The 13,435-nt window shown below is 46.0% G+C and overlaps 1 long non-coding RNA gene across 2 annotated transcripts in view; it reads left to right on the forward strand.

Moving 5' to 3' along the window:
* LOC125618221 overlaps positions 1–13,356 on the forward strand; it is a 29,692-nt gene extending 16,336 nt beyond the window's left edge. For both annotated transcript variants that reach the window (XR_007349476.1, XR_007349477.1), the window contains one exon: positions 12,629–13,356. This is a non-coding gene — a long non-coding RNA (uncharacterized LOC125618221). The remainder of the gene's footprint in view (positions 1–12,628) is intronic.
* Positions 13,357–13,435: the final 79 nt, after the last annotated feature.

Consider the following 13,435-nt stretch of genomic DNA (forward strand, 5'->3'; position numbering starts at 1 on the left):
CTATCCGCCTCCCCTTTCCATCATCTGCTTCAAACTCTGGAACTTCAGGAATAGGCAATAGCAATTTTGTTGGGTTGAGATTAGGCAAGGGCAAGTTTAAGGAGACGATGGTGGCTGTGATTCCTGCCAGCATCAGTAACACGACTGGGTGCAGTTTAGGTTTACTGAGTGCTTTTTAGGATAATTTCACTAAATCCCCTAAGAACCTCAGGAGGTGGGTATTATTTTGCCCATTATACAGATGAGGAAAATGAGCCTAGTGAGGTTAATGATTGGTCCCGATCACACAACTGTGGGTTACGCGTGAGATGGGACTTGAAGCCAGACAAGCTTCTCATGGCTACAGGCTGCCTGCTGTGACAGGGCTGAGGACCTCCATGGGGGCATCCTGGGGCCATGGTCATGGTGCTCACACCATGGGTCGCATTTTCCTGGCTGTGATCTTATTTTCATCTGCTTTTTCCTGATATCCTAACCCTTGGACTTTTCCATTCGTCTTCCCTCATTGATGATCTGCCCAGGGTTTTCCTAAGCCCTGTAAAAAAGCTTTCGAAATCTCACTTAGAAAAGACCCTGCCAGGGCTGGGGTTGCGGCTCGGCGGTAGAGTGCTCGCCTAGCACTTGCGAGGCTCTGGGTTCAATCCTCAGCACCACGTAAAAATAAATGAATAAAATAAAGGCATTGTGTTCAACTACACCTAAAAAATAAATATTCAAAAAAAAAAAAAAAAAAAAGAAAGACCCTGCCAAGTTTTCCCCCAACAGTCACCTGCCGCCCCAAGCCTCTTGCAGACTCAGAGCCGTACGAGGGGGACGTGTCTTCTGAAGCTCTGGTGTAAAGCTCTGAGCACCCCGTCCCCAGCCCTGACAGCTGTTGGGCAAGTGGGGCCCTCCCCCTAGGTGGGCGTGTTCCTGAGTGAGCTGAGGCCTGGCCTTGCTCTGTGTACCTGGACCCTTGGCAGCCTCCCAGCTCTCAAGTGTGAACACACCCACTTTCCCATTTACAGCCTTTGCTCTTTGCCAGGGTGATGGCTACCTGGAGCTCAGGTTTGACTCCCATGAAATCCTGGGTACTTTCTCTCTCCCCACCTGCCACTGTACCAGCGAGAGTGATCCCAGGTTCATAGTGTTTGTCTTGGATTAGATTTCAGTGGGAGATTCTCGGGTCTAATTTTCTCATTTCGCAGAGGAGGAAATGGATGCCTAAGGAAAGTTGGAGATTAATCGCATTCACAGAGTTAGCCAGATTTTGTCTTATTTGAAAATATTGTTGCTTAGAGGAATGAATCAAGAATTCTAAAAGCACCGACGATCGTGGGTTTGGGTTATTCTGATGAGAGATGGTAGTCCCGGTGAGTGTGAGAGAGGGCTGAGCTGAATGTCGTGCACAATAAGTCTTGAATGTCCACTAGGTTCTATGTCCTAGAGTAATCCAGGACATCTGTTCTTCATGGGATGGACAGAGAGGCTTAAACATCTCACTAGGGATCTGTTAGTAGGATGTGATCTTTGGGGAACCTGTCAGACCCCATAGTCCTAGATAGGGTCAGAGGGAGGTTAGAGGTTGACAAGTGGTGACATTGTGGTAGGGTCTGCAGGGGCTGTCTACCTGAAGTCCCGAAGTCCCATCACACCCTGCAATTCTAAAAGCCCATCTAAGCTGGGGCTTCAGCCCAGGCCTAGACGTTTGTTCATATTTGATTCCTGACTAGGGCTGCCTCTTCCCAAACCACAAGGGTTGCTGGAGTGAGCATGGTGGGTCCTCTGCTTCTTCACGCCCCAAAAGCTGTCGTGCTGGGGGAACATCTCCAGGGAGGCAGACACTGTGTCCCTGGAGCCCTGTGTTTTACAGCTTCCTCCTGGGAGACAGTCTTAATTCTTTCCTTCTTTGTAGATCACCTGTGGAAATGAAAATCATATTAATCAATTAATTGAAATTTATTGAGAAATGTGCTAGATTAGGAGGGTATTGAGAAGGACAAGGCAGCGACTCAGGTTCTTTAAGTTTCTCATTGCCACCAGCTATTTTTTGGGGGGAGGGGCAATGGGAGGGTGGCACTGGGAATTGAACTCAGGGCATTCCACCACTGAGCCACATCCCCAGCCCTATGGTCTCACGGAGTTGCTTAGTGCCTTTCTAATCTACTTTCTGGTAAGAAATTGGTCTCCTTATGAATTTACTCTTTATTCCAGTGTACAATCCTTTCAAGAGAGGTCTCCTGTACGCTCTGATCAGATGTAACTGCCATTTGGGTAGTTACGATGTCATGAGATCCTTTCATTGTATTTTTATACTATTGTAGTGATTCCTGATCACCGTAGGAAATATGAAACATACAGGAAGTACAAAAAGAAGAAAATGGAAGTCACCCCTATTCTCATTACTCAGAGACAAGTGTGGTTGAGGGTTTGTTCTTATTTCTGACAGGCATATTCTTTAGTTTGCCGAGAGGCAAAGTAGTGTGGAGGCCAAAATCAAAATCTCTGAAGCTCTGTGGCCTTGCACAAGTGATGAAGCTCTTTCTGCCTCAGTGGCTTTATCTGTAAAATTGGGACAAGCATGGTACCTATGCTATGAGACTGTGGTGGAGACTTAGTGACATAGTACATGCCAAGGGCTTAGAGCAGCTCCTGGTATACGGCAAGTGCTCAAGAAGTCACAGTTTTTAGTGTTATTATTTGGAATTACAAGTAAATGGGTGCCGCTGTGGTCCCTGTTCTGTGCCATCTGGGGGACAATCAGTATTCTCCCCAATTTCGATTCCCAAAGCATTGCTGAATAATGAAGATTTTTCTAGACTTCCTTGGGAGATGATAGAGATGTTTGCATTACACCATGCAGCAAATCCTGCCTTGTCCACACTCTTTAAACATCTGTGTGCTTTCTCCAACATTGTAATCCTGGTGGAAATTGTCTCATTCTCTCTTTTCTCTCTTCCCCAGCCACCTGGCACTGAAGTCGTCCCCCCATCTCTTCCAAAGCTCATCACAGAGCTAGCAGCTGCACACAGCTCAGCTAAACCGAAGAGCCCAACCCCAACAAGCACGCCCCTGGGGCCTTCTTTTATTGTGCTTGCATTTCCACACATGTGTGCGCTTATGTGTGGACATTTTTTTTTTTTTTTGCATACCAATGCGCATGGATGGGTCCCCCAGCCGGAATCTTCCTCCTCCCCTGCTGGTGTCTTGCTTTCTTCCCTTAACACTGTACTGTGGGCACTACCATTGCACCACGGCACACCCATACAGCAGAATACTGGGCTGCCATTGCAGATATTTTTAGGGATTCTTTTCTCGGTGCAGGTTTCTTGTATTTTGTTTTTGTCTTTTAATAGGGAGGAAGCTCAAGGCTGCAGGCACTTCAGGAAAGAGATTAGCCAGGAAAGCTACCCACAATCGGCCTGTGCAGTCCTTCAGGCTGGGCTCCCACATACCAGCTCTGCCATTTTTACACTCCTTCTTGAACTCTCTCCAGACCATCAGTTGGAACATGCCTTCCTATCTTTCTGGAAACCTCTCTTCATTATCCTTTGCCTGTCTTTTCTCTTCTACTTGTCCTTAAAGATACAGGGTGCCCCCAGGGTTCTTCTCTTCTGGTCTCCTGTTGCACCTGCCCCCCTGGACCACCTTCTCTGCTCCCAAGACTTCAGTTAGGATCCGCATACCTCAGGCCTGCAGAGTTTTTCCTATGTATAGCTGAGATCTTTTCCTTAGATCTAAATACTTCTGCACACAGTTGTCAGAGTGTTGAGTGTGACTCCCAGGGCTGAGTTAAGCTCAACATGTCCTGATGATGGCATCCATCCTTCCTGCTCCCACCTGCTCCCCATTTGGTCTCTATTCTGCTGATACCCACCCCATCCCCCTCCTTCTCAAGTCAGAGAACATCTACACATAGGCTTCCTTTTCCCTCTTGGTCCATGTCCAATCAACGTAAATTTTTCGTAAAATGATACATATTCAATCAAAGCTACTACCTTTTATCGTGAAATTCTATTCATCCCGTATCTTTGATATCAAAAGGCTCTTTTTAAAGAAAATGGAGGGGATAGGAGATGGCAGTTGTTTATGTCTGCTTGCAACATCTGTGAAGGAGACACTGGTGATTTCTACCCAAACCCAGGGTCCCTTCCACTTCCATCAGGTTCCCGTTTGTTTGGGTCTCCACCCCGTCCCCCACTGCAGAGGGCCATCCTGGTTGGTCAGCCAGCAGTCCCACGGCTGTGGCCATCAGTTCCTGGAAGGGGTCTGGGACATCAAAAATACTTTTTACTAAGCCCTTCATTGCCTTTTCCACTGTCCTTCCTTCCTGAGGACACCCTGGAGTTTTCCAGAGGCTCCATGTCACGTGGGGTTGTGACAGAGGGAGCACAGAAGCAGAAGGGGGTGTGCAGCCGCCTTCTATTAGACTGGAAATGAAACAGAGATGCCAAAATGAGGAACAAAGTCATGCTTCTCGCTAGATTCTTTAAAAAACAGTTATTTTTCCTAACAAGTATACTGTGTAATGAGGATATAATTGCTTTTTTTTTTTTTTTAAAGAAAGAGTGAGAGAGGAGAGAGAGAGAGAGAGAGAGAGAGAGAGAATTTTTAATATTTTTATTTTTTAGTTTTCGGCGGACACAACATCTTTGTTTGTATGTGGTGCTGAGGATCGAACCCGGGCCGCACGCATGCCAGGCGAGCGTGCTACCGCTTGAGCCACATCCCCAGCCCGATATAATTGCTTTAAAATGAATTGATAAATAGTAGAAGAATTCCCAAGTGTTGATTTCTAATACCTATCGATAGATGTGACCCACCTGCACGAAAGCTCTCCATACTTTTACACAGTTGTTAGAATTTTTAAAGGGTCCCAAGTCAGAAAAGTTTGAAAACCCCTGGTCTAACCTGGTGACATATAGCCCAGTAGATTAGATGATGGAAGGATTTTAACTTCTGCTTCTGGGGCAGAAATTTCTCTGCTTTCTCTGTTTGGAATGTGAAAGCTTCTCATCTCTGTTGCCACTAATTGTCTCTTCCAGTCATGAGAGACAATATGGATAGAAGGCTGGAGAGAGGGAAAGATCAAGATAGGGAGTGCCTCAAGATACCTTGAGGTATCATCTGTCTGCTGATGTGCCACTGTCTAAGGCCATCTACCTTTGTTGTTCTGGTGACAGGAGAAGACGGCTCTCCTGATAGTTTCAGCCCCTTTGATTTGGGTTCTCCACCACTGTCCTCAGGAGCTCCCCTAACTGACATAGTATTTGGAAAATGAGGAGTTGACATGCTCGTATTGGCCCCCAAATTTGGAGGACTGTTTGCTTTTGTGTAATCTATAAGCCACAGACGATCCACGGAGGTTTCTTCTAGCCTGAGGAGCCACCAAGGAGGAAGAAGAAACTTGGAGAGGAGGTAGAGGTCATGCCACTCAGAGGCTTCAGCACCTAGAGATGTATTGTGCAGACAGAAACACAACAGAAAATATGGACGTCGTGGACTGGTAGGCCTGGGGTGTCCACACCCCTTTTCTTCTGTGTTCTCGGGCTCCCTTCCTCTACCTCTCTAACTCTCTTTGCAAACCAAGCTCTGAAAATCTGTTTCTGTAGATGGACTTATGGAAAATTTTCCCCACTATGTGGCAAGTGGTAGATTCAACTTCAGAGCCCTGGGGATGAGGACAGCCTCCTGTACCCAAGACCACATCACCAAATTGAGAAGGAAGAGGGGATGGCACAGGGAAGGAGTCACCTGTGGTCCTTGGTGGCTATTCCCAGAACCTTTTCCTTTTGAGGGAAATGTGTTAGTCTCTGTTTTGCTGTTATTCAGGACTTTCAAAGGATCTTGCAGGTAAATTTGGGTACTGTGGGTGTGTGAGAGAGAACATGGTAGAGAATCACTTTACGTGTCTTTTGAAAATGTATTCTTGCCTGTTTAAATAGTGTTCTTCCCCGTTCATCACCAGTTTGGTGTCAACAGCTGTCACTGATGATTTTCTTAACAGGACATTCTGTGTCCATGGCAGGCATTAAGGTGAGAAAGGAAATAGGAAAGGAGCTGAGGGGCTTAAAAGAACAAATTGAACTTTTCTTTAATAAATTGCAAGTAGGACAGTCAAGGTCGCTCTTGCTAGAAAGAGACCAGGGTTGGTTGGAGGCTCCTTGTGCTCTCTTTTTTTTTTTTTTAAAACAAAAACTGCTATGAAGACACAAAGCACACTTGACTTAGGATAAGCCCCGGGGAGAATTTATGTCCAAGTTAGGATAATCAAAAAAGAATTTAATTTGCTCAGTGCTGGAATAAAACCAAGGCTGTATTCAGCAATATTTGAAACCCGCTAAAGGTTCACCAATGAGATGGCCAGTTGTATTTATGTTTGCATCTGTTTATTTACATTTTACATTGTACTCTAAGCTATGTGCTTTTTTAATTTAAGAAAAGGGTCCTAACTAATTATTTCTGTCATAGTTTAAAAATTTCAACCAGCAGAGGAATGGAAAAAGAATTTTCTAATCTTCATTATTTACTCCTTCCCTCTCAGGGATCTTTAAGCTGAAGAGTATCTGTTAGTGAATTAGAATAAAACCACAGGGTAATTACTTTCTGGGCTTCCAACGCAACACGAGTTGTTTCCATTGTGAGAATGCTGGGAAGTTGCCACAAATTTAAGCCAATTAGGGTAATAAGGGAAGAAAGAGAAGATTAAGTTTATTTCCATCTGATTTAGCTTATTAATTTCTGAAGGCAGAAGGATTTCCCTGCCGTTGACCTTCTGGTTTTAACCCACGAGTCCCTTCTGTTCTCAAGATGGGCTTGGGGTGGGCTGCAGCCCTGTCTGTCTCCTGGCCCTTTGGGGTCCACTCCAAAGCCCCTGCCCTTAGGAAGCAGGGCCTTGAGGAATCGGAGTCTGTGAACAAGTTAGTCTCAGGCCTCCTCCATTGGCCAGGCTTGTTCTTCAAGGAAGCATTCAGCAGGAACAAACCAGAGCTCTTGGCCTCCCAAGACTCATGTCCTAAGGGGGCAAAAGAGACCATAAACACAAGTAAACCCATCAGTAAAATAATTGATCAGTGCTGCAGAGACCAAGGAATGGGGACACAGGGCAGGAGGTCACTTCCCAGCAGAGAGGACAGCAAGGGCAAAGACCCGGGGCAGCGACACACACTTGGGGTGTGTTCGAGAGAAGTCTGGCAGGATTAGGGTGAGGAGGGGAAGAGTGCGGTGCTGCCCACGTCTGCTCTCCTTCACTCCCTCCATGGCCTGTGCAGCCAAGAGCTTCCCACTTTCTTTTTTACTTTTCTTTCTGAGAAAAGAGAGAGTTTTATTGTTCACAGCAGGGGATCAGCCTGAGAATAGGACTGACCCTATCCTCTGGCAGTTAGAAGAGATTTCACAGTTTTTTATTTTTATTTCTTTTAATTCATTGGTTCTTTTCAGTTCTATATGACAGCAGAATCCATCTTGACATAAATTTTAAAAGCATGGACTATATCTTGTTCTAATTCAGTCCCCAGTCCCTCTCCTTCCCCTCCCCCTGCTCCCTTCTCTCTGCTGATCTCTCTTTTATTTACCCATAGTTATTTTTTTTAATTAATTTCTTGTGGATGTACATGATGGCGAGACCCACCGTGGTGTATGGATATATGTACGTAGGAAAGTTATGTTAGAGTCATTCCATTGTCTTTCCTTTTCCTATGCCCCCTCCCTTCCCTTCATCCCCTTTTGTCTAATCCACTGAACTACTCTTCTTCTTCTTCTTCTTTTTTTTTAATCCTCCTCCCTTATTGTGGGTTAGCTACCACGTATCAAAGAAGAAAACATTCAATCTTTGGTTCTTTGGGGATTGGCTTATTTCACTTAGCATGGTAGTCTCCAGATCCCTCCATTTACTGGCAAAAGTCATAAAGTCATTCTTCTTTATGGCTGAGTAATACTCCATTGTGTATATATACCACATTTTCTTTATTCATTCATCGGTTGAAGGGCACCTAAATTGGCTCTGTGGCTTAGCTATTGGGAATCAAGCTGCTATAAACATTGATGTGGCTGTGTCACTGTAGTATGCTGATTTTGAACCCTTAGGATATGTACAGAAGAATGGAATAACTGGGCCAAGTGGTGGTTCCATTCCTAGATTTTTGAGGCATCATAATACTGCTTTCCAGAGTGGTTGAACCAATTTTTAGTTTTCTCACTTTTTCTCTGCCTGGTTTACTATAAAGAAAAATGCCAAGGAGGGATTTGTTAAATTCTCATGGCTGGTTCTGCTGCTGGTTCTAGCCAAAGAATAACTAAATAAATATCACCGTCTCCAGCACCTAGGGAATACGGCTTTCTTATTTTCTTCTTAGATTTAGGGCTTGGCTCACCCATAGTTACATGGCTGGAGTGGTCAGTTCTTCTTCGGGGTTTTCCCACTTCTAGTCACACTTCAGCTAGTGTTGGCTGAAAGGTGTTTGTGAGGTGGTATAGATGCATCATGGGCCCATTGGGAGGAGGGAGGAAGGAAGATTCTAGGCTGAGATTCCAGGAGTGGGCTGCTATGGGAGCTGCTGCTTCTGCTGGCCTCAGAAAGCTGCAGCCCCTACCACCTGCCCCAGGTCCACCTGCTTTTGCTACAGGTAAATGGACCTTCCACATAGGTCCTCTGGTTCCTCATAACTTGATTTCAACTCAGAGTCTTGAATGAGTGTATCAGGTGAAATAGATCCCAGATCACATCCCAAACCTCCACTGAGTGGACATGTGAGCAATGCAGTTTCTGGGGTTGGGACCGCTGCAGTGGAGGACGCTCTGTCATGGCGGGTGTGGATGCCGAGCCTGGCAGTCTGGTTTGCTTCATCTGCGTTCTGAACCCTGGGGCTCATTCTGGTGATTCCAGCAGTTTTCTCTCCTGTGCTTGAAGACTGGGGCAGCTGGAAAACCATAAGCAATTTTTCCTTTTCAGATTCTATGTTCAGGGGTGTGTGCTCCCAGGCAAGATTTGATCTAGGTTGGGCCGGTTTAACCTGACAGAAGTCTGGAGGAACACAGAGGAAAAGCTAATCAAAAGAGATGATATTCAGGCTCTAAGCCCCAAGAGTGGGAAGTCATGGTTGGTTTTGCTCATTTTTAATAGTGGCAGTATGAACACAGGAGCTTGATAGAGTGAAGGCACTCAATAAATATTTGTTAAGCAAACAAATGAATGAATAAAAGAAGAATAGGGAGAGAAGCCCTTTGGCATTAAACCCTAGGCAAATTCATAGGAGCTTGTGTTTGTTTAGCAAATGCTAATAATGCTTGTTATCTGCCAGGCACTTCAAATATTCTCAGAGCTTCACAAAAATTAACTCATTTAATGCTCATAATTGCTCTATGAGATGCTACTATTATTAATCCCATTTTAAAACCCAGGTAAGAGAAGTCATGTGATTTGCCAAGACGTGGTGGAGTTAGGAGTCCACTGGACTGGGTTGCCTCCATTGTTGCTCTGGGACTTACCATTATTGATCTGACCCATGTGGAGCACCCTGAGTTTGCTCAATGTTCATTGAAAAGCACTTGTCCTTATTCCTTCTTTAGACTGTCTCCCAGTCTCTTCCAGTGTCCACTAGGCTTTGCCTGCCCAAGTATCTTTCCCTCAGTTTCCCTCCTGTCCCAGATGGGCAGGTGTCCTGCTGAGCCAGCAAGAGGCTTGGCCCCTGAATGAATTCCAGGGCAGGGATGTGGCTGGGAGAGACATCTGCAGCCCTCTTTGGACCTTTGACTGCCCTGATTGCTGCAGCTTCCCACAGCTTTCTCTCTCTCTCTCTCTCTCTCTCTCTCTGTGTGTGTGTGTGTGTGTGTGTGTGTGTTTCTTTCTGGAAACGCTGGGGAGACCATGACAGCAATACAAAGCATCATGTCCCCCACTGTCTACTGGGACCTGTGACCGACCTTCTCCGTGGCTGGCTTCTTTGAAGGTAATAGGTGTCTTGGAAAGCCAGAGATGGAGTTCTGTCAAAACCCTCTGGCCCAGGAGAGCATGGTATTTACAAGTGCTCTGGAGAGCAGCTCTTTTTACAGATTCAGCCTGGATTATTTGCAAAAACAAAACAAAACAACAAACAAACAAACAAAAACCCAGAGACTCTGCTGGCATCCTCATAGATAGCACAGGGCTACCGAGGAAGGCGTCCTCTTTCCCACACAAACAGTAGGGGCAGGGAGGAGTGGTGTGTTCTTTCTTCAGCGTTCATTCCATCTATCCCCCTGCCTCCAAGTAGTGCAACTGTTCCTCAGCTTAGATACTCGTTTTGAGTTCCCTTTCTTCTGGGAAGGCACCTGGCAATTAGGAAGTCCTGACATCTAATGCATCCTGCTCCAGGACTGCAGAAGTCTAGCCCAATGGCTTTTGGTGTAGGGGAAAAGCCAGCCACATGTGGATTTGCTGCCCTTGACAAAGGATTTCCCACACTATGAGGGGGTTGAGGTTCCCTTTGTGCAAGTTTGGAAGTGCCCTTGTGACCTTGTCTCAGGCCCAGAGAATTCTGTAGCCCTGGACTTGCCTCTCTTTTTTGAGTCACAAAACTTCCCTGCTCCATCTCTGCGAAGTATATTTTTTCTTTGAATTTTTTTTTTTCTCCCTTCAGTGTTTACATGAACTGGTTGAACCCATCATGTGGTGAGTCCGTGTTTATATTTGCAGAATCATTGCCCAGGGAAGTTCTGTTTGCGTCAAGGTCACCCCATCTCCTGGGCTTGGCTGCAGCCCATGCTGGGGTTTCAGTAGCAGTAGCTGAGCACACCCCAGGGCCATGCTCCTCTTCTCATTTCTCTCTCTGCCCCAGGTTCAAGGTCCCTAGTCCCACTGTGCCTCCTAGACTAGAAGGAAGAGGCTAACTCTCTTGAGAGTTAGCCTCCCTTCCCATCCTTATCCCAATCTAGTTTTCCCAGGTGTCTCCTTTCTTAGGATCTTGCTGTTGTGCATGGTCTTAGAGCCGGACTTGGGTTGATGGAGTAAATGGTAGAATTTAGAGATTCACTGTTGTTCACCTCCCTTTTACTGGGATGATGATGTAGGAAGGTTGAAACCATGAACTAGGTTCGTGGATAATTAGAATCATGCCTTTGCTAGTTACTAGCTGTGTGGCCTTGGACAATACCTTTAAGGCTCCGTTTCATCATCTTAAATGAGTATAATAATACTAGCCCTTAAGATTGTTAGGGGATTAACTTAGGGGATGGGCAAAACATGTTTTGATGATGATGATGGTGGTGGTGATAATAATAACTATTATGGACATAAGGATTAGAAACTTTCCTCCATTCATTTTCCTCCTCGGTTAGAGAGGTGTTTATCAACACCCCCGACCCCCCCCCCCCATTTACCACTCCCTTTAGGAGTCTTCGTATACACTGATTTCTTTATCATTTCCTCCTTTCTTCCATAGACGTGTCTGTTCACATACTGTGATGCTTTAGAGATCATGAGTTATTGTAATAGTTAAGATCCAACAGCAATATTGTCCCTGTTAAAAATGCATGTGTTAGAGAGAGGTTCTTCTCTCTGGAGAATTGTGCAGGTTATTGTTGGTCGTTGATGGAATGGCAAGTCAACCCCAGTGTAGCCCTTTTGTGGGGCTGGCTGTCCACAAGAGAGGAAAATCAAATGCTTGTACAATAATGGGACTCACTGACCAAAAGGGTAGGGCAAGAATCTTTACCCCGTGTGTACCCTTCTATCTCCCACCTGTTTAGGCCTTAGAACACTGTTGGGAGAACCCGGGGACCTATAGTCACCCATCATCTGGCACCCTTGCTTTCCCTGGTATCTTTAAGTCTGAGTGGCAACCAACATACTGGTGCTGACCGTAGGCTGCGTGAATAGCTCTACCTGAGACAGTTAAATAGGACTGACTTAGGAAGCCAAGACCTTTTTGTATGGAAAAGAGAGAGGGTTCCTGAAGGAGAGAGGCATTCAGGACAGGGACACTTGAGGAGCAGCTGCTTGAGGACATGTGAGTGACCTGTGTGTAGGTGGGCTGACTTAGGGACAAGGCAATGCTGCCTTTAGGCTGTGGGTCACACCCCCACAATGCCAGGAGAGCCATTGTATGACTGTCACATCCACAGAGCCCCCAGGAGTTGTGCAACATGGTCGCCCTGCACACTACCTCTTCCTTGTGAAAATCTGAGCCTTAGATGCTTCCCTTGGGAGCTGAGAGAGTCCGCCTTCAGAGTCCAGCCTAGATAATCATTTCATTTTCGTTTTCTCTAATTCACATATAACTATAGCTTGGTGTTTTAGTCTCCTGATGGCCAAGCAAAGGAGAGGGGGTGTTGTCTCATCCCAACTCCTGCCAAGTTCCAGGAGAGAAGGGGTAATGGCCTCTTGGAAGGAATACGGTTCCAGACACTTGGGAGGACCAGGAAGTGGCTCCAGGTGAAGGCTGTGGCAGAGCATCCCAAAGGACATATGAGAGAAATAACGCTGGATCCAGCCCTGGGAACACCTCCCTGTGCCAGGCTCTCCTGGGAAGGGAGCTCTCCTGGGAAGGGAGGTGGCGCCTGCGGGTACCTCCTGAGTGACAGTTTTCAAGTGCTTTGATTTACATTCTCGGCCCACAGCGTAGACGGTGATGAGGGTGCTTATCACTTAGCTTCTGTATATTTTCTTTTCCAGGTTGGGATGGCAATATTCTGGTCCCTTTGGGTCCCTTCTGGCTCTGTCCTGTGGAACCTGAGAGAATTTTCGGTCAGCTCCACCTCAGTGTGGATGTGCCCATGAGATTCTTTCCTGAAGAAAGCGTTTCTCATGGCTGGGGATGTGGCTCAAGCGGTAGCGCGCTCGCCTGGCATGCGTGCGGCCCAGGTTCGATCCTCAGCACCACATACAAAGATGTTGTGTCCGCCGAGAACTAAAACAAATAAATATTAAAAATTAAAAAAAAAAAAAAAAAAAGAAAGCGTTACTCATGAAGAACTTGGTGTCCTGGAGAGAACAAGGTCGTGAGAAGGAAGACAGGAGTACAGAGCATGGGTGTTGGCGTTTCCTGGCTCTGCCTACATCCCTAGAGTCCTCTGTGGTCACTGTCCCCTCTATGTATGCTTCCCTACCTACTGTGTGACATTTGGCTACCCTCAGCATCCAGGGTTCCTGGATGGGAATAATCCTCACTCAAAGTGAGATGTGTTAGGGAGAGGGCATCATCCCAGGGAGGCTGTCGGGGTGGCACATGGTGTGAATACCAGCCTGGATAATACAAAAACTCAACATCTGGATTCAGAAGACGGTGGCTGTAGGCCCGGCTCTGGCCCTGACTGGACACATTACTTTGGGCAGCCCATTTAGGTTGCCTGAACCTAGATATCTTTATTTGTGAAGGGAGGAATGTTCAAGATGGTATTTGAGGTCCTTTAATTCAAATGTGTGTGTGTGTGTGTATATATATATATATATATATATATATATATATATATATATATATAT

Source organism: Marmota marmota, unplaced genomic scaffold (genome assembly GCF_001458135.2).
Source record: "Marmota marmota marmota unplaced genomic scaffold, marMar, whole genome shotgun sequence".
NCBI classification, from domain to species: Eukaryota; Metazoa; Chordata; class Mammalia; order Rodentia; family Sciuridae; genus Marmota; species Marmota marmota.